The 26,545-nt window shown below is 43.0% G+C and overlaps 3 long non-coding RNA genes across 3 annotated transcripts in view; 1 reads left to right on the forward strand and 2 right to left on the reverse strand.

The window, feature by feature from the left end:
- Positions 1-9,123: 9,123 nt before the first annotated feature.
- The window catches only part of LOC107155014, a 77,424-nt gene continuing 60,002 nt past the window's right edge, over positions 9,124-26,545 (forward strand). The window contains exon 1 of the long non-coding RNA XR_001505136.2: positions 9,124-9,257. This is a non-coding gene — a long non-coding RNA (uncharacterized LOC107155014). The remainder of the gene's footprint in view (positions 9,258-26,545) is intronic.
- LOC125611897 lies at positions 17,664-22,914 on the reverse strand. The gene is made up of 3 exons (XR_007342142.1): positions 22,687-22,914; positions 18,780-18,918; positions 17,664-18,194 (listed from the first exon to the last, which is right to left on the reverse strand). It is a non-coding gene; the product is annotated as an uncharacterized LOC125611897 (long non-coding RNA).
- Positions 20,182-20,906, reverse strand: LOC125611898. Its single transcript, XR_007342143.1, has 2 exons — positions 20,663-20,906; positions 20,182-20,621 (listed from the first exon to the last, which is right to left on the reverse strand). It is a non-coding gene; the product is annotated as an uncharacterized LOC125611898 (long non-coding RNA).

Raw genomic sequence — 26,545 nt, forward strand, 5'->3', positions numbered from 1 at the left:
AGACCCTGTCTCTAAATAAAATACAAAATAGGGCTGGGGATGTGGCTCAGTGGTTGAGTGCCCCTGAGTTCAATCTCCTGTAAACACCCCCTCAAAAAAAAAAAGAGTACAAGCAAAATAAAGACATTTTCAATTAAACAAAGACTAGTAAGGCTAGGGATATAGCTCAGTGCTTTCCTTGCCTAGCATTCATGAAACCCTGAGTTCAATCTCCAGCACCAAAAAAACCTTAAGTTGGTTTATTATAGCAGAGGCCTAGGCCTAGCAGGCTAGGACACAGTAGCACACACCTGTAATCCCAGCAATTTGGGAGGCTGAGGCAGGAGGATCAGAAGTTTGAGGCCAATCTCAGCAATTTATTGAGGGCCCAAGCAACTTGGTGAGAATCTATCTCAAAATAAAAAGTAAAAAGGACTGGAGATGTGTGTCAGTGGTTAAGCACTCCTGGGTTAAATTCACAGTGCCAAAAAAGAAAAAAGCCTAGGGGAAAAAATATGGATAAATAGGGTGCTATATATTTATTCAATAGAATGCCAAGCAGTGAAAATTAAGATCAACAACTACATGTATTAGCATGAATGAACTTGAAACATTTTTTTGAAATAAAACAATTACAAAAGAGCATGCAACCATTGTTTCACTTATAAAATATTTATTTTTCATTTTTATTTTTGTTTTNATTTCTCGTAAATCTACTTCAAATGGACTTTGACATTACTTCAAATAGAATGTTCTAATCTAGTCCTGAATTCTATTCTGGAGTTATACTATTAGGGACAGATAATCTGAAAATGTGGATCATAAAAAGTATATATGTATATTTCTATGTTATATGTATATATTATACATACATTTTTCATATATACATATATACATTTGTATTTATAAAACATAAAAGTATAAATACATGTATGCTATATTCACATGAAAATATATTTAAATATATGCATGCTATTTTATAATTTTTATAAATGTTTATTTTAAAATTTAATCAATAATATAAACAACACAAATTGTATAACAACCCTAGTTACAATCTAGACTTTATCATTATTATGATTTTGTCACATGTGCTTTTTTTTGTCACTGAAAATGCCTTTAACTGCCATTCTTGGTCCTATTCCCTCTCCTGCTTCAACCCACAAGTTGATGTTTTTTCTTTTTAGTTCCAACAAAAGTCGTTTTACTCTTCTTGTTATTTTGCAGCTTGTTTTTAGTCCACATGTTTTGTTTGGCTTCATCAAAATGGGGTCTCACTATGTGGCCCAGAATGGCTTCGAACTCCTGGCCTCAAGGGATCCTCCTCCCTCAGCCTCCTGAGTGGCTGGATTACAGGTGTATGCCTTCACTTCTGGCTGTAATTTACCATTTTAAAGTTTATATACAGTTAAGTGTTTTTAGTATTTCTATGAGATAGTGCAAATATCACCAGCATCTAACTTTAGAACACTTTTATCACCCCCCACTAAAGAAACACCATATGGGTTAGCAGTCATTCTCCATTTCCTTCTTACCCCATTCCCTAGCAACAACTAATATACTTTCTGTCTCTGTCTCTATGGATTTGCCTATTCTGGACATTTCCTATAAATGGAGCCAAACCATCATATGTGGCCTTTTATCTCTGACTTCTTAGCATAAAATTTTCAAGGTCCATCCACGTTGTAACATGCATTAGTACTTTGTTCATTTTTATGGCTAATACATTTAGTTTCCCCATTTATCAGTTGATGGGTATTTGTATTCACTGTGGGGCTCTTATGAATGATGTTGCAATGAACATGCATGTATGTGTTTTTGTGTGAACATATAATTCTCTTGGAAATATATATATATATATATTTCCAAGAGAATTATATGTTCACACAAAAACACATACATGCATGTTCATTGCAACATCATTCATAAGAGCCCCACAGTGAATACAAATACCCATCAACTGATAAATGGGGAAACTAAATGTATTAGCCATAAAAATGAACAAAGTACTAATGCATGTTACAACGTGGATGGACCTTGAAAATTTTATGCTAAGAAGTCAGAGATAAAAGGCCACATATGATGGTTTGGCTCCATTTATAGGAAATGTCCAGAATAGGCAAATCCATAGAGACAGAGACAGAAAGTATATTAGTTGTTGCTAGGGAATGGGGTAAGAAGGAAATGGAGAATGACTGCTAACCCATATGGTGTTTCTTTAGTGGGGGGTGATAAAAGTGTTCTAAAGTTAGATGCTGGTGATATTTGCACTATCTCATAGAAATACTAAAAACACTTAACTGTATATAAACTTTAAAATGGTAAATTACAGCCAGAAGTGAAGGCATACACCTGTAATCCAGCCACTCAGGAGGCTGAGGGAGGAGGATCCCTTGAGGCCAGGAGTTCGAAGCCATTCTGGGCCACATAGTGAGACCCCATTTTGATGAAGCCAAACAAAACATGTGGACTAAAAACAAGCTGCAAAATAACAAGAAGAGTAAAACGACTTTTGTTGGAACTAAAAAGAAAAAACATCAACTTGTGGGTTGAAGCAGGAGAGGGAATAGGACCAAGAATGGCAGTTAAAGGCATTTTCAGTGACAAAAAAAAGCACATGTGACAAAATCATAATAATGATAAAGTCTAGATTGTAACTAGGGTTGTTATACAATTTGTGTTGTTTATATTATTGATTAAATTTTAAAATAAACATTTATAAAAATTATAAAATAGCATGCATATATTTAAATATATTTTCATGTGAATATAGCATACATGTATTTATACTTTTATGTTTTATAAATACAAATGTATATATGTATATATGAAAAATGTATGTATAATATATACATATAACATAGAAATATACATATATACTTTTTATGATCCACATTTTCAGATTATCTGTCCCTAATAGTATAACTCCAGAATAGAATTCAGGACTAGATTAGAACATTCTATTTGAAGTAATGTCAAAGTCCATTTGAAGTAGATTTACGAGAAATTTTTTTTCTTGTGTTGGTTGTCTGATATTTACTTTATTAATATTGTCATAATAGGAATGAGTTCTGTTTGAGATACATAGGCTTGTGGCCAGTACTGTACACAAATACTAAGTAGACCAAAGGAACTGAAGGAAGAAACCCAGATAGAGGCTGGACCTGAAAAGTTCAGCATTCAGAGGTTATGGCAAGTTCAGTTATAGTTAGGGCAGATGTCATCCTGAGAATGAGGATCAGGTGGCCTATTTGGCAGTTTGGTAAGAGTATTGGATTTGGGTTGAGATTAAAAGCCAGGCTGTGGCAACAGTATAAATGCTGGTGATCTGAGCATTTATAGAAGAACCTCAGGAGTCATGCAGAGCCAGTATTAGGGAAGAAGGGAATTGTTAAGAACTAGTAAGGTATTATGACTACTTCCCAGGAGTTTAGAAAAGTTTTTTGCATTGGTGAGGACATGTTTAGTTCCTAATAACAGAAATTTGACTTTGGATGTCATGAGATCCAGGATTTAAATTATATGATCATAACTCTTTTCTCAATTCAACTTTGCTTTATTCATGCTGTGTAACAAGAAGCACCAAAATCTCAATGCTGTATGACAAGTAACTTCAAAATCTCAATTTGTGTTGTTTATATTATTGATTAAATTTTAAAATATACATTTATAAAAATATAAATTTTAAAATACACATTTGTCACTACAGTGACAAACATTTGGGCTTGGCTGGGCTCAGCTGGACTCCAGATTTCAGGTTAGCTACAGATCTGCTCAATGTCTTTCTCCTGAAACCAGGCAGAAAGATGAGCAACTACTTGGGCATGTTTTTTAGTTGCAGTTGTAGTTGTTTTGTTTTGTTTTGTTTTTGTATCAGGGACTGAATACAGGGGTGCTTTATCACCAAACTGCATCCCCAAGCCCTTTAAATTGTTTATTTTGAGACAGAGTCTCACTAAGTTGTTCTAGCCTCAGCCCCTTAACTCATTGGGATTTTAGGCATGAACCACCATGCCTAGCTAGTTCTTTTCACGGCAGAATATAGAAGGTTCAAAATAGTTAGTGGAAACTCTTAAGGTCTCATCTTAAAACTGGTACTCTGGCCAGGCACAGTGATGCACACCTGTAATCCCAGCAATTTGGGCGCCTGAGGCAGGGGGATCACAAGTTTGAGGTCAGCCTTAGCAACTTAGCAAAGCCCTCGGCAACTTAGCAAAAAACTGCCTCAGAAAAAAAAAAAAAAGAAGAAGAAAGAAAAGAGCTAGGACTCGGTGGTAAAGCACCCTGGGTTCAATCCCCAGTACCAAAAAAAGAACTGGTACACTGCTCTGAGGATACAACTCAAACTTAGTTCTTTCCATAGTATGCTTACAGTACAGACCACTTCTAACACCAGGTGTATTGGATTTTCTCTCACATCCAACCCATCAAGTAATTCTGCAGCAGGTACCAGCTGGGTGTCCTCTAATCCAGTTTGGTTCTGATATTATCCACCTGGAGATCCTAGAGGTTGAGGATCAGTCTCAAGATTGCCTCCCCACCACTTGATGCCAATCAACAAGACTCAGGTTGTTTTACCTGTGCTTCTGATGAAACAGCTATAAATGAGGGTTCTCACAACCCTCCCCTGGGTTTGATTAATTTGCTTGAGCAGCTTTCAGAACTCAAGGAAATACTTGCTTACATTTATTAGTGTTTTAGTCAGCTTTTTCCCTGCTGTGACTTAAAGACCCAAACAGAACAACTGAAGAGGGGGAAAAGTTTATTTGGGAGCTCACAGTTTCAGAGGTCTCAATCCATAGACAGCAAGCTCCATTCCTCAGGGGTCCAGGTGAGGTTGAACATCATGGCAGAAGAATGTGGCAGAGGGAAACAGCTCACATGATGATCAGAAGCAGAGAGAGATGTCCACTTGCCAAATACAAATATATACCCCAAAGCCATGCCCCCAATGCCCACCGACTCCAGCCATACCCTATCTGCCTTCAGTTATCACTCAATCCCATCCAGTGACTAATTCATGGATTGAGTTAAGGCTCTCCTAACTCAATCATTTCTTCTTGCATTGTCTCACATGTGAGCTTTTGGGGGCACCTCACATCCAAACCATAACAATTAGTCTATTGTAAAGGATATTACAAAGGATACAGATGAAAAGATGAACAGGGCAAGAGATGAGGGAAGGAGCTTCGATCTTCCATTCTCTATTCAAGTGCCCTACCCTCTAGGCAGCTCCACACACTCAGCTATCTGGAAAGCTCTCAAAACCCTGTCCTTCGGGGTTTTCATGGAGCCTCTATTACAGAGACACGAATGCTCATAGCCCAGGTGGGGAAACCCAGCAAGAACTGTGTGTTCTTCTTGGCCTCTCTGTGCAGCATTCCTACTTCCGGGGTATGAGATAGGACCCACGGAGTGAGAAGAGACTTGACTGTTCTGTGGCCTTTCTATGGCCTCCCTTGGGGGAGGTACTATGAGGCAGGAACTGTGAATGAAAACTAAAAATATGTATATCTTCATATCACACTGATCAGCCAAGTCATGAAGCCAAATCCAGAGTTAAGGGGCAGGGATGTGAATTCCATTTACGTTAATGGCAGACACTACAAAGTCATATGGCAAAGGGTATAAAGATAGAAACACACACACAGAGACACACACAGGGAAGGACTGAAGAGCTGAGAATGATCCATCCAATCCACCACACTATCTCTGAACTTTGCTTGTATTTGCTTAGTTCATACTGCATGGTGTGTGTGTGTGTGGGGGGGGACTCTGCTGCCAAGGGCAAGATGGCTATTAGTTGTCCCTGTCTCACTTTCTCCAAGCTTAGCAGCCCTAATGGGCAAAGGCCATCTTTCTAGGAAACTTTATTTTAAGGAAAAAAAAAAAAACTCTAAGAAGAATTCTGACTGGGCTGGTATGGGGTCTATACCTATCCCTGAAATAATCACCATAGCTAGGCAGACTGGAGGCCTCTGATTGACCCATCTCCACACATTATTATCTGGGGATGGAAAAGTAATAGGTCAAGTTTGACAGCCTCACAAGGAACACACAAAATTGTAGAGGAGAGCCAGACACAGCACATGCCTGTAATCCCAGCAGCTCAGGAGGCTGAGGCAGGAGGATCACAAGTTTGAGGCCACCCTCAGCAACTTGGTGAGACCATCAGTAATTTAGTGAGACCCTGACTCAAAGTAAACAATAAAAAGGGCTGGGGATGTAGCTCAGTGGTAAAGAACCCCTGGGTGAAATCCTCAGTGCAAAAAAAAAAAAAAATTGTAGAGGACACTTAAAGGAGCCAGTTTTGTGCAGACATGGCACTATAGGCAGCATACTTCCTAGGCAGGAAAACCAGGTAAAAAACAAGTAAAAAAAATGCTGGAAGAACTGCCAGGCCCTGGGTACCTGAGTTTCAGCAATGGGACTTAGGCTGCAGTTGCTGATGTGTTTCTCATCCACACTGTGAACTTATGCAGCACCTGGTGGAAACGTGGGCTCTGTGACTACCTAGCTTTAAGAAGTAGAAAAAAGCCAGACATGATGGCACACAACTATAATCCCAGGAACTCTGAAACCTGAGACAGGAAGACTGCATGTTCAAAGCCAACCTCAGCAATTTATATATATATATATATATATATATGTGTGTGTGTGTGTGTGTGTATGNTATACACAATACCTTTATTTTGTTGATTTGTTTTTATGTGGTGCTGAGGATCGAACCCAGGGCCTCGCATGTGCTAGGTGAACGCTCTACCACTGAGCCACAACCTCAGCCCCAACCTTAGTAATTTAGCAAGGCCCTAAGCAACTTAGCAAGACCCAGTCTCAAAATATAAAAAGGGCTGGAGATGTGGCTCAATAGTTAAATGCCACTGTTTTCAATCTCTGGTACAAAAAGAAAAAAGAAAAACCTAGAAAAAAAGCAATTGGAGGAGAAACAATTCTGTTTGGTTGAACTGATTTAAAAAAATTAAGGTGAAAAATATAAATTGATCTGAATCTCAGGGAAAAGTTATTCTGTTCCAACTTCAAGATTAAGACATCAATCACAGGGTAAATAAAAGGAGAACTGCATTTGCCAAGGTATAATCACAAAGCCCCGGTCACAAGGCTGACCTTTCACCAGGCTCCAGGAAACTCATGACTCAGAACACAGTGTGTGGCATCTTTTGGGAACACATCAACAACTTCATATTGGAAAAATAATGTTTTTTTTCCCCTAACACAGTTGAAGTGAGAAACTTACACTTAAGTCCTTTCGAATGAGATAAATGAGTGAGGGGGAGGGGTGCCAGCCTAAGGGGCATTGTGGAGAACTGCTGCTTGCCACTATGACAAATACCTGAAATGATCGACTTATAAAATAAGAAAAGGTGTACTTTGGTTTTTGGAGTTTCCAGTCCATGATGGGCCAGACTTATTGCTTTTAGGACTCTAGTGGCAGTGTGGGGTGGCAGAGCAAACTGCTCAGCTCAAGGCCAGGGTCCCACAATCCCCTTCAAGGGCATCCCTCAGTGACTAAGGGACTTCACTAGAAGGTCCTTAAAGATTCCACCACTTCCTGATAGTGCCGCCTTGGTGACTATCACGTAGGTTTGGGAGCCATTCAGCATCCAAACTCTAGCAACCCCATGTAGTGAAAACATGAAAGCAGGTACCATGAAGCCGGGAGCAGTGGCACAGACCAATGATCCCAGCTACTTAGGAGGCTGAGGCAGGAGGATCACAAGTTCAAGGCCAACCTGGCCAACTTAGCAACTTAAAACTTTAATAAAAATAAAAAGGGCTTCAGATGTAATCAATGGTAAAGCACCACTGGGTTCAATCCCCAGTACCCACCCCCCACTGCCAAAAAGAAAGAAAGAAAGAAAGAAAGAAAGGAAGGAAGGAAGGAAGGAAGGAAGGAAGGAAGGAAGGAAGGAAGGAAAGGAAAAACGGTACCATTAAAGCAGAGAGGCCGGTGAGGAGAAGGGGCTGACGTGTTTCCTCCCAAGTGAAGACATTTTCCAGATGCCTCCAGGGAAAGCAATAAAAGGTCTCAGAGCCCACTCTCCGGGTTTATTCTCTCTCCTTCAAGAAGCCTGTTTCCCTGCCTCATCCGATTCTTGGCCTCAGAAAGTGGTGTGACAGGGCTGGGGATGTGGCTCAAGTGGTAACGCGCTTGCCTGGCATGCGTGGGGCGCTGGGTTCGATCCTCAGCACCACATAAAAATAAAATAAAGATGTTGTGTCCACCGAAAACTGAAAAATAAATATTAAAATTTTCTCTCTTTCTTCTCTCTCTTAAAAAAGAAAGAAAGAAAGTGGTGTGACATTAGCGCTCACCTCTCCAAATTCTTCCAGAAAGTGAGTCAGATTAGAGTGTGGGAGAAGCCAACTATTTATTGCTCATGGTCTGAGCTTTGGGAGACATGTCAGATTCTAGCAGGCTCTGGGGGTGTAGCTTGGCATGGTGAGGCCCTAGGTTCAATCCCCAGCATGGTTGTTGTGGGGTGTGGTGGGCAGGTCTAGAATTAGTCTTCTTGTTTTTCACCAGAAAAAAAAAAAAATTATATTGAGGGATCTGTGGTCTGTGAAAGGGCTGTATCCCAGCAGCAGCTTGTAACATATCTAGCAACTTATTAGAGTTTATTTGAGGGGAATAATAATAATGATGATGAAAATGTGTAACGGATTCAAATCATTTACCCCATTATAATGGTCTACTTCTCCGCGTTCCTGTCCTCTCTAAGCCAGAGCTCATATTTACCAGTCAGATGAGTTCCAATTGAAATAAGAGGACTTCTTAGACAAGGATCAAGCCAGATCAGGGATTTTTTTTTTTTTAAGCTAAGCTTCCCAATGAATATCACATTTCAGTTCCCTCCTCTGAGTTCCACAGCAATTGCATTTCCAGGCCATTCCACCCCAGGTGCTGATTTCATGAGGCCACTCAGGGCGGACTGGAAGGCTCCTCTCACTAGCAGAGGCCATATAGAGTGACTTGGCCATGGGACACCTTGGCTCTCACCCAGACTGTTTCAAAAGCAAGAATAGAAAAAAGTGGGTTGATCTGAGTTGGGGCTAGCAGTGATTGGGTCATTGGCTACGAAGAGTTACAAAACCTGTACTTGGCTGGAGAAAGGCAGTTGCAATATCTCCTCAAGATACCAGAGTCCCTCTGCCCTAGTTCTATTCAAACTCCAAAGACCAGGACTCTCCCTAAGGCCCAGAACTCAAGATAAGCTCACTCTCACAGATTGTGACCCAATCTTTGGAAAGATATTCAGGTAGGATTCTGGTTAAAAGGTCAAAAAAGCAATAAACACCATCCACCTGAAGTTTAGCAGGGGATAGCTTTGGATGGAAGAAGGTGGCTGAAGGTTTCCTGTGATGACATTGTGTTGCTTTTTGTTCGGTTGTTTTTGTTTTTTTGGTTTTTTTTAAAGAGAGAGAGAATTTTTTTAATATTTATTATTTAGTATTCGGCAGATACAACATCTTTGTTTGTATGTGGTGCTGAGGATCAAACCCGGGCCGCACGCATGCCAGGCGAGCGCGCTACCGCTTGAGCCACATCTCCAGCCCCTTTTTTTGTTTTTGTATGTGTGTGTGTGTGTGTTTTGTTTTGTTTTGTTTTTTTATAGCATGAATTATTTATAAAATGCTATGCCTGTTCTCAGGTCGAAATATTGAAGTAAGCATGTGTTTTTGTGGCTCTCACAATAGCAACTTTTCTCACTTGGCCAGCACAGAGAATAAGATCATTTTATTGGACAAGAGAGTTTTATTTCCATGACATGAGAAAATCTGAGACTTGATGCCTTCATCACTTAATATGGTTGGGTTCTGTTGCTGTTTTTAGGTGCTTTTAAATATATAAGAGTGTGTCACAAGATATCTGTCATGCTTTTGGTTGAAAATTTATAGAAAGAAAGAATAAAGGAGAGTTTAGTTTAAGAAAATGAGGTGTTGTAGGGACAAAGGAGGCAAGGCACCGAAGATAGCAGGAAACAGTTTAATTTGGCTACAGCCAGGCTCAGAGGGCACAGCTTTTGCTGTAATCAATTAATCCCCTGAACCCCAAGTTCAGGTAGTTTCAGAGTTTTATACCCAGCATGTAAGGGGAGGGGCTCAGAAGTTCACAGTCTGCAGAGGCTCACATAAAAGCAGCTTTTTCTTTCACTGTTCCGGGCAAGTTAACTCTTCAAGGACAACACCTGAGAAGAGGAGAGCTTCTTCTCTCCTTTCTTTCCTCCCCCTGCCAGCTATTACCATGGAGCCCATTTGTAACTTATCTTAAAAATGTAGACATCTCTGTGAAGCCCAGCTCAAGGCCAGAGGCCTTGTTTGCACATTTCTTCAAAGTACTATACTGGATATGTTTGTGAAAAACTAGTAAGGGGGTGTCCAGCACCTGGAGTGCTGGTATCTTCTTGGCCAGTGGCCAAGTAAACAGTGCGACATGAAAATAGGAAGTTTATCTACACTGAACTCTTTTTCAGAGACTCTTTGGCTGACAGTCCCCAAATCAGCTATGGTGAGGATTTCTGGAGAAGCCCAGTTAAGACTTTTCAGTGGAGAAAGGGGGTGCCACTTCAATTCCCCCCTTTAATGATGCTCTCCATAATTTAATCCTTTAAATTTAAGAGCATCATTACCATCATCTTGGCTTAAAGCCTTATATAATGCCAAAACCTTAGTTGTTGTCACCCTCAACAGCAGCTTCTATAGTGGACCCAATAGTTTTAATGCACAGTGGAGCCAAACAGAATACCCACTACACCAGTTAAGCTTTTAAATCTACCAAGAGTTGAAAAACATCTCCTAAAAGCATGTTTGGGACCCAAACTTTAATGCCCTTCTAGGTATGAACTAGCACATGTGCTAGTTCTCTTGTGTTGATGGCTATATTCTTAATTGTTTGTCTATTGTCATCCATGCAACAATCTGAGCTTTTGAACTCTCCACATATTTCTTTTTCCTCAGCCAGTAGGTAATCTAATGCCAAGTGGTTTTGATAGTTAGCCATTCGCATCTGGTCTGTTGTGTGGCTAGGAGGTCAAAAGCTGTGGCAGTCTGATTAATAATAATTTCTAGTACAGCTTGTAAGTGAATAATTCTGTTTAACATGTAAATAGGAGTTCTATAGCTCCAACTGCCATTTTGTGCCCAGGTAGTGGGACCATATGTGGCAATAATCCTCTGGGTGGCCAGTTACCTTCATCCCAAGATTGGTGACCTCCTAAATCAAGTTTCTTTCCAATGGACCTCTTTTTCCTTTCCAAAAAGTCATTCATCCATTGCATTCCTCTGGCAGGACAGGTCCTAAATATATGTTTTACCACCTCTTAGTTATAGTGGATTGTCTTAACACATAGTTCACATGATCTCTATGGTTGGAATAGGAGTAGGGCAGAATCCTTTAAGGTTATCAAAGGAAACCAAACTAAATAATAGACTAACATTTTGGCTAACATAGGTTAAACAGCATAAACTAACAAAGCCAAACTAATAACACCAAACAAATCCTAGAAAACTTATATAAGCAAGATAAAAAAGTATAAGTGAAGTTTTGTTACCCAGAGTCCAGTCAGTAGGAGTTATTTTTAACCAGTAGCAAAAAACCAAACAGAGAATTACGTATATATCTAGAAGCAAGGGGTGGCAATGAATTATAGTATAAGAACTATCTTAGAGGTTGAAAGAGTTCATTAGTCCTGGTGGGAAGTTTATCTTTCACTGTGCATTGATCAGCCAGTCCCTCCTGTGTGGCTGAAACAGAGCCGTAGTCTCCTCAAGCTTCGGCCGTGTGTAGACCAGTCAGCTTCTGGAGTGACTGGAGCAGGGCTGTTGTCCTTCTGATCCTCAAGCTTCTCTGGTGCTCCTTTTTCTTCAGGATGGTCAGCTTCAAGGGTGTAGCAGCATCTGGAGAGCACTCCCAGTCCTCAGCTGCAGGCGTGAGTCTGGTGTAGTGAATCCAGGGACCTATCTCTGCAAACTTTACTGCAGTTGGGGTAGATAAAATAACAGTGAAAGGGCCCTTCCAAAGAAGTTCAGGGGTTGAATATTTCATTCTTTGACCCAGACTTGATCTCCAGGCTTGAAAGAGTATGCACCTGTGGCCAAACTTACTGGCAATTTTTTTCTAACTCATTGGTTGAGAACCTGTAAAGTTTTCCCTAAGACCTGAAACTGTCATTTCAGGATTAGTTTTCGTATCTCTCTTAAGTCTCCCTGTAGTCCCCTAATAAAAGGGGGGCCTCACGTACATTATCTCAAAAGAAAAGAATCCAGTCCTCCTAGTGTAAGTGGATCTAATCCTCAACAGTGTAACAGGGAGAAGTTCATCACAATGTAAGTGAGTCTCCTGACACAGCTTACCCAAGAGAGTCTCCTGACACAGCTTACTCCTTACACAGCCCATCCTTTTAACTTTACCAGAACTCTGCAGCCTATATGCAGTATGTAACTTCCATCTGATGTTTAAACTCTTGGTCAGTAATTGTATCACTTCTGCCCAAAAGCTGGCCCATTGTCTGAGCCAATAGTTATTGGGACACCAAATCTGGGATTAATTTCCCAGAGAAGCATCCTAGTATCTCCCTAGCCTTTTTACTGCAGGTAAGAAAGGCTTCTACCTAGTCAGAGTATGAACACACAAAACCAAAAGTTACTTATAGCCCTGTGAGCGTGGCAGTTCAGTGAAGTTTACTTCCAAGTCTTCAAAAGGTGCTCCTCCTATAGTTTGGATTCCTGGTGGGAGCTCTGGCCCCTGACAAGAATTGTTGTGAGCACAAACCTCACATTGTTTGCAGATCATCCAGGTGTTGCTTGTGAGCCGGGGGACATAGAAATGTTGACTTAGAACTGTCTCAAGTGTTGTATGTCCAACATGTTTTCCTGAAACTGCCTGATAAAGGCTGGGGCTAGAATCTCCTGGATGTCTATTCCAGCCATCAGAAAATCTCCACCATCCACCTGGGAGAAAATTTTCTTCTTCAGTCTTAAATCACTTACTTTCATGTTGGGAATATGTTGGCTCCCATTCTGTTAGCTAGTCGGCCAGGCAGAAGGGCAGCATTTAAACCTGGGACTGGATTTTCTTCCCGTTTCATGCAGACAGCTAACCTGGCTTCTCTGTCAGTTCTCTGGGTGCCCTGAGAAACCACAGTGTTTCCCTTTTGATGACCTTGGCAATATATAATCACAACCTTCCTGGGAGCCCACAGTGCATCCAAAAGTTAAGAATTTCTTGCCCATACATCATGCCCCCCCCCTTTTTTTTCTCTTCTGAGTTAATTAGCCTACATAAGGCCCTATGAACATGAAAGGTAGTGAACGCATATTTTGAGTCTATGTAAATATCCACACAGACTCCTGCTGTCAACTGAGGTGCTTGAATCAAAGCAATAAGTTTGAAGTTCCCTGAGGGAGAGGTTCTGCCTTAACAGTGGAGTCCAGAGTGACCATTGCATATCCAGCAAAACATACCTCACCTTTTATAAAACTGCTTCCATCTGTGAAGTACTCTGCATCAGCGTCCTTGAGAGGCTGGTCTGTTAGGTCTGCTGGAGAACACTTCATCCATGACCTCAATACATTTGTGATCAGGTTTTCCAGGTCCAATGGGCAGCAAAGTTGCTGGGTTTAGAGTTCTGACGACCTTAACACGGATACGTGGGTTTTCACATAACATGCCCTGATATTTGACCATTCATTCATTAGTCAACCAATAGTGTCCTTTATATTCTAACAATGTCAAAATTGAATGAGGAACTCTGACAAACAGTTCTTGTCCCATGGCCAGTTTATCAGCTTCCAACACCAGAAGAGCTGTGGCTGCAAGGGCCCATAAACAAGGTGGTGAGCCCTGGGTTACAGAGTCCAGCTGTTTGGACAAATAGGCCACTGGACGTTGCCATGAACCAGCATCTGAGTCAAAACTCCCATAGCCACTCCAGACTGATCATGGACATACAGAAAGAAAGGCTTTATGAGATCAGGGAGCTCTAATCCAGGTGCACTGGTGAGTGCTTGTTTAATGTCCTTAAAGGCCTTCTGCTTAGTTGACCCCCATATTAGAAGATCCCATTCTCCCCCCTTTGTGGCTTCATACAGGGGTTTTGTCATAACTGAAAGTTGGGATCCCTATATGGCTGAACCCAGGAGCCCCCAAGAATTCTCTAGTCTGATGGCAGGTTGAAGGGACCAGAATTGAGCAGATCTCCTGTTTCTTTTGAGGCTCAGTGGTTGTTCTGTTCTGTTGTTGAGTCAGATGATAACCAAGGTATTTGACTTTTCCTTGATAGATGTGGACTTTTAAGTTAGAGTACAGTGCTGTTGCAAAGATGATGTACTCAAGCACCTGGGAGGAACTATCATTTAGGGAAGGGAGGCATACATAGAGCCTCTGGTGCTTTAAGATGCAGGAATTTTTTTTGTTATCTCCCAGTGCAGGATCTTGGCTGTTAGGATTCTCCAACTCTTCAATCTAATGTAAATCTTAGCAGAAATTGATGACCTGGGACATCATTTGTATAAAAGGCATCTATGTAAATCTCGCTGTGGGCCTTCTGCTAAGGTTGGAGGGCAGTGGTGTGGTCCCATGCAGGTCTCAGTGTGGCAGCCACATTGTACCCACCTAGGTGTTGTTCTTTGTCTGCGTGGCTTTATCCTCCTGCCAGGTGGGAGCCTGCTCTAATTGTATATAGTAGCTGTCCCGCTTGTGTTTTTGTTCAGTATGCCTGGTGCATGGGGCTTTGTGGCCCTTCCTGCTGGTGGCTCACAGAGTGTGGCTTGGAGCCAGGGTGGCATGTCCTTTGGAGTGTGCACTCTATGGCCTACTCTCGGGTATTAACATGAATATATTTCTGGTTAATTTGGGGACTTGCAGCAGCTGAGCCCTCCTGAGGTGCTGGGTCCCGTGCATCAGATGCAGTTGTGCATATCTATCGGACCCCTGCCATATTCGTCAATCATCAACTTCTGAGCAAGTGGGAAGAAACTGAAAGGAGGGGTTGGGGCCAAAGTCTTGGGGGAAAACATTCACTCCTTCTCTGTTCAAGTCTTAGCTTTTGAGCATAGCAGTGGGTGCTTGCCTGACGGGCCATTGGAGGCTTCCCCTTTTGTCTGGCCACGCTTTTTTTTTTTCTCTTGTAAACATTTGGACCATTGGCTTTGTACTAGTGAGACCCCCGCTTTGAGTGACCTCTGGGTTTGTAAGGAGATCCATCCTCCTCTTTATCTTTCTGGTCTGCCTGTCTTTGAGTCTCTGGGTTTCCATTAATGAACACTGTGGTGGCCACCTTAATCAGCTCACTGGCACACTTATCAGTAAAGTCCTTTAGGATTGTAATTTTTGGCAATGGCTCTCTGAGTCTGTCCCACAAAGACTGCATTGATCACCAGTTGCTTGCGCCTGTGCATTTCTTCACTGACAAACTTGCACTGCGGCTGCAATGTTTGTATGATGCCCCTCCTCCCCCAGGCACCTCTGGGCAGGGAGAGGGGCAACAGTGGCAGTGGCCTGCACATTTAGCTCTGAGTCAGTTGGGCACATCTCTTTTGATTATTGCTGCCAGTTTCATAAGGCAGAGGGGCCTTAGGCAGATGTGGGGCCGAGAGAAATGTTCAGGGTTATCAAGGGGTTCCAGAGGAAGATGCTGGAGCAGCGGGAGGCTTATCTCAGCTCTGTTTGTCTGCAGATGCGCTCAGCTTAGGCTAGGGCTCAGGGCTGGCTCTGATTCCTTCTAACTCTTGAGCACAGACTGTGCTTTGTTCTCTTTTTTTTCTTTTCCTTTAGACTTTCTATGAGATCTTCTTCACATCTCTTTATCTTTAGAACTTCTTCTTTGTTGGGGCCCCGACCTAGGTCTGGATAATGGGCTGCATCAGATCAGTCATGGTCCAGGGTTTCTCCGTGTAGGAGGGAGTATGATTTTTCCAGCTTATGAGCTCAATGGTAGAGAAAGGCTGGCACACAAAACTGCCTTGTCTCCCTCAGGTGTTTCCCTCTGGTCAACATGAGCAGGCCCTTTAGTCCTTTGCAGGGGCATCTGGAGAGTTCTCATCTGAGTTGTGGCTCTAGTCTTGGAACAAATCTCCCACCTTAATCTTGGGAGGTGAAAGAGTCTTTGGTCCTAGGAAGCCTTTGGCTCTGAGGACATCACAGAGGAAGGAATAGAAAGTATTGGGGGGTGGCTGGGGATGTGGCTCAAGCGGTAGCACGCTCGCCTGGCATGCATGCGGCCCCGGCACCACATATAAACAAAGATGTTGTGTCCGCCAAAAACTAAAAAATAAATATTAAAATTCTCTCTCTCTCTCTCTAAAAAAAAAAAAAAAGAAAGAAAGTATTGGGGGGGCCATCATTTGTTGCCTCTGAGGACAAGGGGGCTAGGGGACAGTCTGTTGTCCCAGTGGTCTTGGAAAAGTTGGGTAGAGTGGCACATAAGGTCTTGGGTCCTCTTCTGGCTCACGGGGAAAACTGTTCCCTTTCCTGTCTTTCCTAGTCAGGTTTTCTGTTTAGCTGCTTTCTGCTGGGTCTTAGAGACCGTTATGCTCCTGGCTAACATCAGCTTGGACTGTCTATCTAGACAGGCTCTCAACCAAGGGGGCTGTTTCTGTACTATCTCTTGCCAGCAATCAATATAAGAGAATTGGTTCAGAGGTTCCAACAACAATCAAAAGGACCTCAGCAATGACTCTCTCATCTAAGGATCCTTCTGGTAGCCAGCCCACATCTTGGGTGGGCCATTCTAATTCACAGAGTATGCAAACTTTGTGGAGTGAGTTTCACCCCACGGTTACCAGGAAAACCTTCCTAAAGGTTTCTAACACACATTTCAGAAGGCTTAGTTTCCTTAGTGTGCCTCCCATGTTCTACCCTGCATCGGTGTCGCACACTTAGAACAAAACACACTTAGGACAAGACTTGCTTCATTCATCTCCAGCCATTCCCCTTGCGGGGATTTAGGGCCCTCTTGGCCTTGTGGGTCGCTATCAAACCCCCCACACACACCCCTGGAGATTTCACCTAGACATTGGTTGGTGAAATTCCGCCATAGACTGTATGAGGTGCCACGGAACCCCGGATCAGGCTCTGCACTTGCTTCAGCCCTTGGGTTGGGTCGGAACCCTTCCCTTTGTCCGTCTCATTCACACAGACATGTCCAGAATAGAATTTCTATACCAACAATTCCAAACCAATCAAAAAGGGAGTCACGGTTTCCCATCTGCTCGCTGACCCCGAACAGAGACTACTCGGGCGATTCCCCAGGTCCGTTTCAGCTCCAACCACTTTGGAGGGTACTCGGGACCACAGAGGTAGATCAAGCCTCTCTTCCATCAGCTTAGGCCTTGAAGGGTGAAAGGAGAGTGACCACAACACTCAGAGCAACCAAAAGATCTTTATTGCAGCAGTGCAACAGAGGAGAAAAGAAAGAAGGAAAGAGAGAGAGAGAGAGGGAGCGCACGCAGGAGAGAGACAGAGAAAGCAAGAGAGATAGCAAAAGAGAGGGGGGCCTGGCAGGAGGGAGTTTTTATAGCCCAAATCTAATGGGGCCTCTGGGTCTGCAAGCTGCCTTGTTGGCTCAAGGGGGAGTTAAGTGTTCAGCCTTGAGCGGGGTTGAATGTTCAGACTGAGGCAAACAGGTGATAAAGGACCAGATAGAGGGGGGTTTGAGTGCAAGGGCTATCTTGCAGCCAACATCTGTTCAGCCTGCCCTGCAGACAACACAGTTCAGCCTGCTCTGCACCCAACATTACTCCCTTTTTGTTTTTCTAAGTGACACAGGGGACAGCATAAAGTCCTCTGGCTACTTCCTGCTTAATGGTGGGTGGCGTTGGACCTAGAAGGGGGAGTGGAGGAATATTTGGGGGACAGGTCTGAGAACACCAGGGCAGCCAGAAATAACACTCAGTGGCTATAGACAACTACTGTGGTAGGGGTAAAGTCCATAAAAGTTCCTTGAAGCCACAAGTCCTCAATGGCATCAAACCAGTCCTGGATGGAGGAGATTCTTGGTATCAGCCACTGGTCCTGTAGCAGGGACTCTAGGAAGTATTGGAGGTGGCTTGGTTGAATCCAGTAATGTTAAGGGTGACAGACTGATTGCATCCAGTGGAAGGGCAATCTCCTTGACCTATAAACTGAGAGTGGGTGGTGTCATCCTGGTGTCATGTCGCTTGGATGTAGAAGAGGTATCTGTGGTTTGAGATAAAAACTTGAGACAGAATAATGATTAGTAAAAGAAGAAGAGGGTTGGCAAGAAATTTTGAGTTTGGTGGGCATGGTGGAAGTCCAGGACTGGACATTTGGAACAAGTGCCTTTTTAAGGTGGGAGACATGGTACCAGGGGGAGTGGCCCAAAAGCTTGGCCACCATTGGGGTAGTAACTATGACTGTATGGGGTCCCATCCATTGAGGTTCCAAAGATTGAGAATGCAGTTCCTGAAGAAAGACTGAGTCACCCAGTTGAAGAGGGTCCAATTCAGTTGGTAATTGTGCGGGGATTGAGGCGATGAATGGAACAGGAAGGCACCAGTCTGCATGTTCCCTTAGGAGTTTGCATAGAAGTGTGAGATTAGGCAGGTAGGACACAAGAGGAGAAGGAGTGATTGGAAAGCTTTGGATGATTAAGAAAGGCGCCCATAGAACAGCTCAAAGGGGCTAAGGCCTGAGGGGGCTCAAGGGGTTGCCCAAATTTGGGTGAGGGCCAATGGCAAAAGATTGGGCCAGGACAGTCTGAGTTCAATAGCATGTTTAGTGAGATGATCCTTGAGAATGCCGTTAGGCCTCTCAACCTTACCCAAGGATTGGGGTTAATAGGAGATGTGGACCCTCCAAATGATGTTGAGACCTTTGGAGACTAGTTGAACAACCTGAGAAGTGAAGGCCAGATTGTTGTCTGACTGGATGGAGGTGGGAAGTTCGAACCTGGGAATAATCTGCTGGATGAGAATGGAGGTGACACTGTTAGCAATTTCCCTGGATGTAGGGGAGGCTTCTATCCAACCTGAAAAAGTATCAACCAAAGTAAATAGGTAGCAAAGCTTTTTGTGCCTAGGCACATGAGTGAAGTTGATCTACCAGTTTTTGCCTGGCTAGTGGCTCCTCATCTGAGGTGTGGGGAGTTTAGGTTTGATGCTTCCTTGTGGGGATACTGTAGAGCAGACAGAATAAGCAGAGTGGACGTGCTGGAGAGTAGTTCTCATTCCTAGGAAGTGAAAGAGGTGTTGTGAAAACTGGAAAAAGGGGTTAGAGATGGTTTTAGATGGGCACAGAGTCTCTGGAGCCAGAGGAGTTGATCATGAGTCATAGGTCTCTATCTTGGGCATCAGGGCTGATAGTCTTAAAGAAGTAGTTGATTGACCAGCTTGTTGGTGAATTTGTGTATCTGATCTTGCATGAACTTCTGTAGGCAATTTAATAGACAGGGTCCTATTAGGAGAAACATAGAGAGGACTAATAGGGGTCCTGTGAGGGGGAGGAGCCAAGGCCATACTTGACTGAACATTCCCCATGGAGCCTGTTGGCTTAGTTGCTGTCTCCTCTTTTCTAGCTGTTCTTGTCCTTTATTACTCCCAGGAATGACTGTGTTTTGGCTTAACTGGTTTTGGTAGGTGTTTAAGATCAAGTTGGTCAAAATTGACTTTGTTTCTATCTATTGTTAAGAGTCATCCGAGTTCCCATAGGGGTCGCTTGTGGGGGAACTTGAGAGCAGCTTCTTAGTTCTGCTAGTGCCATTTGCGCTAGGATGGGTCCAGGTCTTGCTTGACCATGTGGCTTCCCTTGGAAGCATCAGAGATGTCTTCTGTCTCCAATGACCCTCCTATTCACAGCAAGTGCACTGATTGGCTTTTCATTCTCCAGTGGTCTCAATAATCTCCCTGATCAGGAGGTTATGTGGCCCAGAGTTGCAAAGCTCTTTAGAGAAGTTCCCTGTTCCCTGGATTCAGACTGACTCAGAGGGCCAGAGCCAAATATTGGTTTTCTTGGCCATTTTAATTTAACTTTAAGTCTTGATCATAAACATCCAGCAAAGTCAGTTTCACCCTAAATTAAGAGTATTGGGCTTTAGCTAAAGTCTGGCCTACTTTGGAGTCATTCTGACATGTAGTAAGATGGGAAGCACAGCCTTATCTCAGGTAAGGCTAAGATTTATAAATCTTAGGTAAAGTGTTCTACTATAGAACTGATCTTTGTTTTTAAATATCATTTTATAAAGTTTATATATGTTGTTGCTTGATGTCATATGAATACTAGGTAATACGGTATATTACATTTAAATTGTACCCAGTGTATAGAACTTTATATTAATCTTATTGATAACAGGTCCAGTTATAGAACATTAAATGATATAAATAAATCTCCAATATGTTATTTTTATAAGCCTAAAATAACCATGCAATCTTTTGGAGAACACCAGCTTGATATAATTTTTTTAAAGCTTCTATCTTAATGACATATACCTGGAAAAAATGAATGCATTTAATATACAAAGAAGAGTAATAGTACCACAATTATTATTAATGTTTTTATATTAATCAAGTTTAGCTTTTAAAGAAATAACATATTATAATATTGCAAAATAACAGTTGTTGTTTAACCATAGTTGTATACACAGACCTTCATTAGCACTTACTTAAACCTATATAGCCAGCGAACACAGAAGTTATCACTTGCTTAAACCCTCTTATTTACTTAATCATATAGACTCTCTTATCTAGAAACATATTTTCCTTCTATTAAATCCATACTTAGAACCTTCTAATTTCACCTTTCCTATCTGTTAACTCCTTCTTTATTTACACTTTGAAACAATCCTTGTAAATTTCTGAATTTAGGCAAATTATTCAATTTTAATAAGAGATATTTTGTTATTTGCAACACACAATTAATCACATCTGTTGACCATTTCATGAAAACATGAACAATGTTTAGGTATATAGAATTATACTGTTGTAGGGACGGACAAGGCAAGGCACCTAAGATAGCAATTAAGATAGGGAAATAGTTTAATTTGGTTGCAGCCAGATTCAGAAGGCACAGCTTCTGTTGTAATCAATTAATCCCTGAACCCCAAGTTTAGTTGTTTCAGAATTTTTACCCAACATGTAAGGGAAGGAGCTCAGAAGTTCAGTCTGCAGAAGTTCATAAAAAGCAGTTTTTTGTTTGTTTGTTTGTTTGTTTGTTTTTCTCTGTTCTGGGCAAGTTAACCATTCAAGGACACTTGGGAAGGGGAGAGTTTTTTCTTCCCTTTCTCTCCTCTTCCCCCCACCCTCCCCACCCCTGACAGCTGTTATCATGGAGCCCAGTTGTTAACTTCCTTATCTTAGAAATGTAACCTTCTCTGTGAAGCCCCAGCTCAAAGCCAGAGGTCTTGTTCACATATTTTGTGAAAAACTAGTAAGGGGGTGTCTAGCTTTTTGAGTGCTGATTTTTCCAGCCAGTGGCCAAGTAAAACAGGGCAACAGGAAAATAGGAAGTTTATCTACATTAAACTTTTTGTAGAGATTCTTTTGCTGAAAGTCCTAAAATCAGCCGTGGTGAAGATTTCTGGAGAAGGTCAGTTAAGACTTTTCTGTGGGCCTGGTAGGGAGGGGGAAGACGGGAAGGCGGGGCTGAGAGCAGCTCCCGGTGGATCTGAGAATGAGGAAGGAGAGATGTAAAAGAATAATGGGAAAGGGGTTTGGGATTTTCCCTAGCAAGGAAAACTTGAGCAGTAGAACAGGTAGAGCAGAGGGGAGGATGGGAGTGAATATCCCAAAAACCCTGTAAGGGACAATTCTTAGTAAGCTGTTTTCAGTGATGACAAAGCAACTTTAAAGGCCATTTTCACCAGATCTCTGATAGGGTCCAAGGGCTCTCCTCAGCTTTGATATAGCAGCTTTTTACCCATTTTTTCGAATTCTCACAGTAATTGTAGAGATCCCTTAGAATGGAGGGATCCAGGGACCCAAAATGGAGGCCATCTGCTTTGGTTGTCTAAGGGATAAGTGGGCCAGGCCTGGGTGCTATATTTGATCAATTTTGGGGGGTTTTATGTCTGGTGTCAAGGAGAGGGTTTTGAGGTTATCCAAGAGGCATTGTAGGGGAAACTGATTTATTGGCAAAAGGGGCATCCCCACTAGAGCCAAAAATCAGGAGTGCCTTAGTGGCAGGTTCGAGCTGCAGAGATTGGTCGTCACCAAATCCTGACAGTCGAAGCTCTCGTCCTGGAGGGAGCCGGAGCCGGAGCTGTGGGAGACCTTGGCCAAGGCTTTTCGGGACCCCTCCTGGAGAGGCCGGATACTCCCAGGGCCGGAAAGAGGGTAAAGAGAGAGGGGAAGAGAGAGGAAGGGGAGGGTAAGGGTCTCTCTGACGGCTGAGTCTTGAAGGTGTGAGGACTAGGATTTTAGGAGAGCCACCGAGACGGTGAAGATCTGGGTGGACTGTGATGTTCAGTTATCTGTTATGTGTTCCCAGAGGTTCCTTGGAGGGAGACCTACAAAGCCTATGCTGGTAAACTACCAGCTGGGAAGGGAAGGGAATAATTTTGAACCCAGGAGTCTATTCTGCCCTAGGAAGGAGTCCCTGAGGGCCACCGTGGCCTTGAAGGCTGTGATGGGGTGTTTTCCTCCCTGCAGGTGGGCAAAGAGGTTTGCTGGACAATCAACGGTCAAATCCTCCTGACACCACCATTGGGTTTAGAACTCCAGGAAGGGGAAACTCACCAATTGAAGGTCGGTGGTGCATGGATTTCTGGCGATCAAGAAAATGGGTTCAGGCCATCCCGTGAGTGGCACTTCCGAAGGAAGAGGGACCCAAAAGTGGGTTTTAACCCTCTCCCAGGTTTCGGCACCAAATGAAAGGAAAGTGACCACAACACTCAGAGCAACCAAAAGATCTTTATTGCAGCAGTGCAACAGAGGAGAAAAGAAAGAAGGAAAGAGAGAGAGAGAGAGAGGGAGCGCACGCAGGAGAGAGACAGAGAAAGCAAGAGAGATAGCAAAAGAGAGGGGGGCCTGGCAGGAGGGAGTTTTTATAGCCCAAATCTAATGGGGCCTCTGGGTCTGCAAGCTGCCTTGTTGGCTCAAGGGGGGGTTAAGTGTTCAGCCTTGAGCGGGGTTGAATGTTCAGACTGAGGCAAACAGGTGATAAAGGACCAGATAGAGGGGGGTTTGAGTGCAAGGGCTATCTTGCAGCCAACATCTGTTCAGCCTGCCCTGCAGACAACACAGTTCAGCCTGCTCTGCACCCAACAAAGGGGAAGTCAGGTGGGTTGCAAAACCAAATGGACCTGGGTCCTACCTTTCAGCTGGGCAGTGCTCCAAAGCCCTAATTCTGGTTCCTGTTGCCTGTGGGTTCCTTGTGCTCGGGGTGGAAGCCCCAAGGCGCTGGGTGAGTCGATCATCCTTCAGGCCAAAAGTGGTCTAGGCGAGCCAAGGGGACTGCTGTCCTCCATCGCCCCAGGGAAGTCAGTCCCCAGAGACAAGAGAGGCAGAATAGCCTTCCTTACCTCTTCTGTCCCATCTGGATCGCCAAAAATGTTGTATGGACAAACGAGGCCAGGCACCAAAGATAGCAGGAAACAGTTTTATTTGGCTGCAGCCAGGCTCAGAGGGCACAGCTTTTGCTGTAATCAATTAATCCCCTGAACCCCGAGTTCAGGTCGTTTCAGAGTTTTATACCCAGCATGTAAGGGGAGGGGCTCAGAAGTTCACATAAAAGCAGCTTTTTCTTTCACTGTTCCGGGCAAGTTAACTCTTCAAGGACAACACCTGTGAAGGGGAGAGCTTCTCTCTTTTCTTTCCTCCCCCTACCAGCAATTACCATGGAGTCCATTTGTAACTTATCTTAAAAATGTAGACATCTCTGTGAAGCCCAGCTCAAGGCCAGAGGCCTTGTTTGCACATTTCTTCAAAGTACTATACTGGATATGTTTGTGAAAAACTAGTAAGGGGGTGTAGTAAGGGGGTGTCCAGCACCTGGAGTGCTGGTATCTTCTTGGCCAGTGGCCAAGTAAACAATGCGACATGAAAATAGGAAGTTTATCTACATTGAACTCTTTTTTCAGAGACTCTTTGGCTGACAGTCCAAAATCAGCCATTGTGAGGATTTCTGGAGAAGCCCAGTTAAGACTTTTCAGTGGAGAAAGGGATGCCACTTCATAGGAGGTAATAAGCCCAGTTAAGCACTGCACTTTTTTTTAATTTATTTTTTAGTTGTAGTTGGACACAATACCTTTATTTGTTTTTATGTGGTGCTGAGGATCGAACCCAGGGCCTCATGCTTTCTAGGCGAGCACGCTACCACTGAGCCACAATGCCAACCCTAAGCACCACACTTTTAAATGTCTAGCTAAAGGTTTTAGATTTGTCAGGATTCTCAGTCAACAGGGTATATAACTATTTTTCTGAATTGTGGTAAAATATATGTAACACAAAATTTACATTCTAACCATTTTCACTTGATAATTCTGTGACATAGGGCAAATTCACATTGGTGCCACCATCACCACCATTCCACCATTCATCTCCAGAATATTTTTTTCTTCCCCAACTGAATCTCTGTACCCATTACACACCAACTCCCCAACCCTAGCCCCTAGCAACCACCATTCTACTTTCTCTCTCAATTTGACATCTGGAAGTATCCAGGAATACCTAGGATGTCTCCTTACAAGTAGAATCAGAGTATTTGTCCTTTCCTTCCTAGCTCATTTCACTTAGCATAACAAAGTTCAGCCATGATTATTTTTAGTTTTGTGACCAAACCAGGCCCATTTTTTTTCTTCTGCTCACTCTGCTAATCACTGAAACAATGAGTTTTGCAAATGAGAAAGTTTATACACAAGGCAGCCAAGTGTGGCATGGTGTTCTGAGGCATGGGGAAAGGCGATTGGAGATGAAGTAATCAGGGTGTCCCATTCAAAGAATGGCAGGTTAGTGTAATCTGAGGGTGGAGTTTTGGGGTCCTGATGTCAAAAGGTCACTTCTCAAAAAACAAACAAAGAAGCAAAAAACTGCACAGGTCCAAGTAAATGAAAAGTTGGTAGTTTTAACCAAAAAAGTTCAAGTCCCTGAAAAGCTTCCTAAGCAACTGTTATCATCATAACCCACAAGTCAGAGGTGTTATCTACAGCAAAGCTAATGGGACACTAATGTATAGCTCAGCTGTATTGTAAGGGTCCCTCGAAACGTCGGAGAAAGAGACCACCAAGTGACCACTCATGCAATTGGCAGAAGGGGGATTTATTGAACCAGCATGCTGGGGCTCCGTGCCCACTCAAGAAGGGAAAGCAGCCCAGAGCCCCGAGCAGGGGCTGAGCACTGCTTAAGTACACTTTTTGGGGAGGGCGGAGGGCTTTGTATACATCAGAACAAATCATCATGAGGCGCGGGAAAATTGAACAACAACTCCTAAACATGATTAGTTCATTCATTGGCGGGAACAGGTCAGGCTGGAGTGATAGGTCATTCCTAAGGAGAGTACACATTCAAACTGATTGGTTCAGGCCCTGCAAGGCCTACATGCAACCACACAGACCCCTTCAGTTATTAAACAACCAGACAATCAGGGGAAATGTTTACTGGGCGGTTCTAAGCATTGTCTTAACAGCTACAGAAATTTCAGGTTTTGCAGGTAGCATAGAAACCTAACAATACCTAATCCTTTACATTTTAACTCAGACCTTGCAGCTTAGAAACTTTTACAACACCCGGTCTTTTACCCTTTAACTTTTACGCTTTAACTTCAATTTCTTTTACCCTTACAGTATGACCTCCAGAATTATTAGGGATTGTGTGTGTGTGTGTGTGTGTGTGTAGTGAGGATGGAACCCAGGGCCTCCTGCATCTAGGCAAACACTCTGCCACTAAGCTACACCCTCAATCCCTAAACTTGGGGATTTTTAAAGTCAACTAAAAACAATAAAAGCAAGTGACACTAAAAGGTTTATTCAGGTTTTCCCTGGGTTTCAGTTTTCCCTATTTTGTTTTTCACTATTTGACTGTAGATTTTTGCTCTCTAGTTGAGGACTCCTGACCCTGAAGACAGGAAAGCAGATGGGAAGTTAGCTTCCTTCTCATTATCTTAAAATATACTTACCTTGGCCACCCTGGGAATTCTTCAGTCCCGAGTGGTTTTTCCTGCTTTGTCCACTGGTGTGGTAACAGCTGCTCCAGCTGTCAGCTCAGCCCACACTGCTCCTCTCAGGGACTCTCTGGTCTCTCTCTCCCTCCCCCTTCCTCCTTCTACCTCCCTCACATCTAGGATCTCAACCTCAGTATTTACTTACCAGCCTCAGGCAAAGGCTTCAGAGAAGAAACCTTTTTTACCCCAAAACAGTCTTGTGCTTATGTTCCCCCCCCCTTTGTCATCATTGTCTTCTCCTTCTTTTTTTTTTTTTTTTTTTTTTTTTGTACCAGGAAGCCACATCCCCAGCCCTTTTCTATATTTTATTTAGAGACAGGGTCGCTGAGTTCTTTAGGACCTCCCTCCATTGCTGAGGCTGGCTTTGAACTCATGATCCTCCTGCTTCTGGAACAACTGAACCTGGCTGCTGCTGCTTTTTTTTTTTTTTTTTTTTTA

The sequence above is a fragment of the Marmota marmota genome, unplaced genomic scaffold, assembly GCF_001458135.2.
Source record: "Marmota marmota marmota unplaced genomic scaffold, marMar, whole genome shotgun sequence".
NCBI classification, from domain to species: Eukaryota; Metazoa; Chordata; class Mammalia; order Rodentia; family Sciuridae; genus Marmota; species Marmota marmota.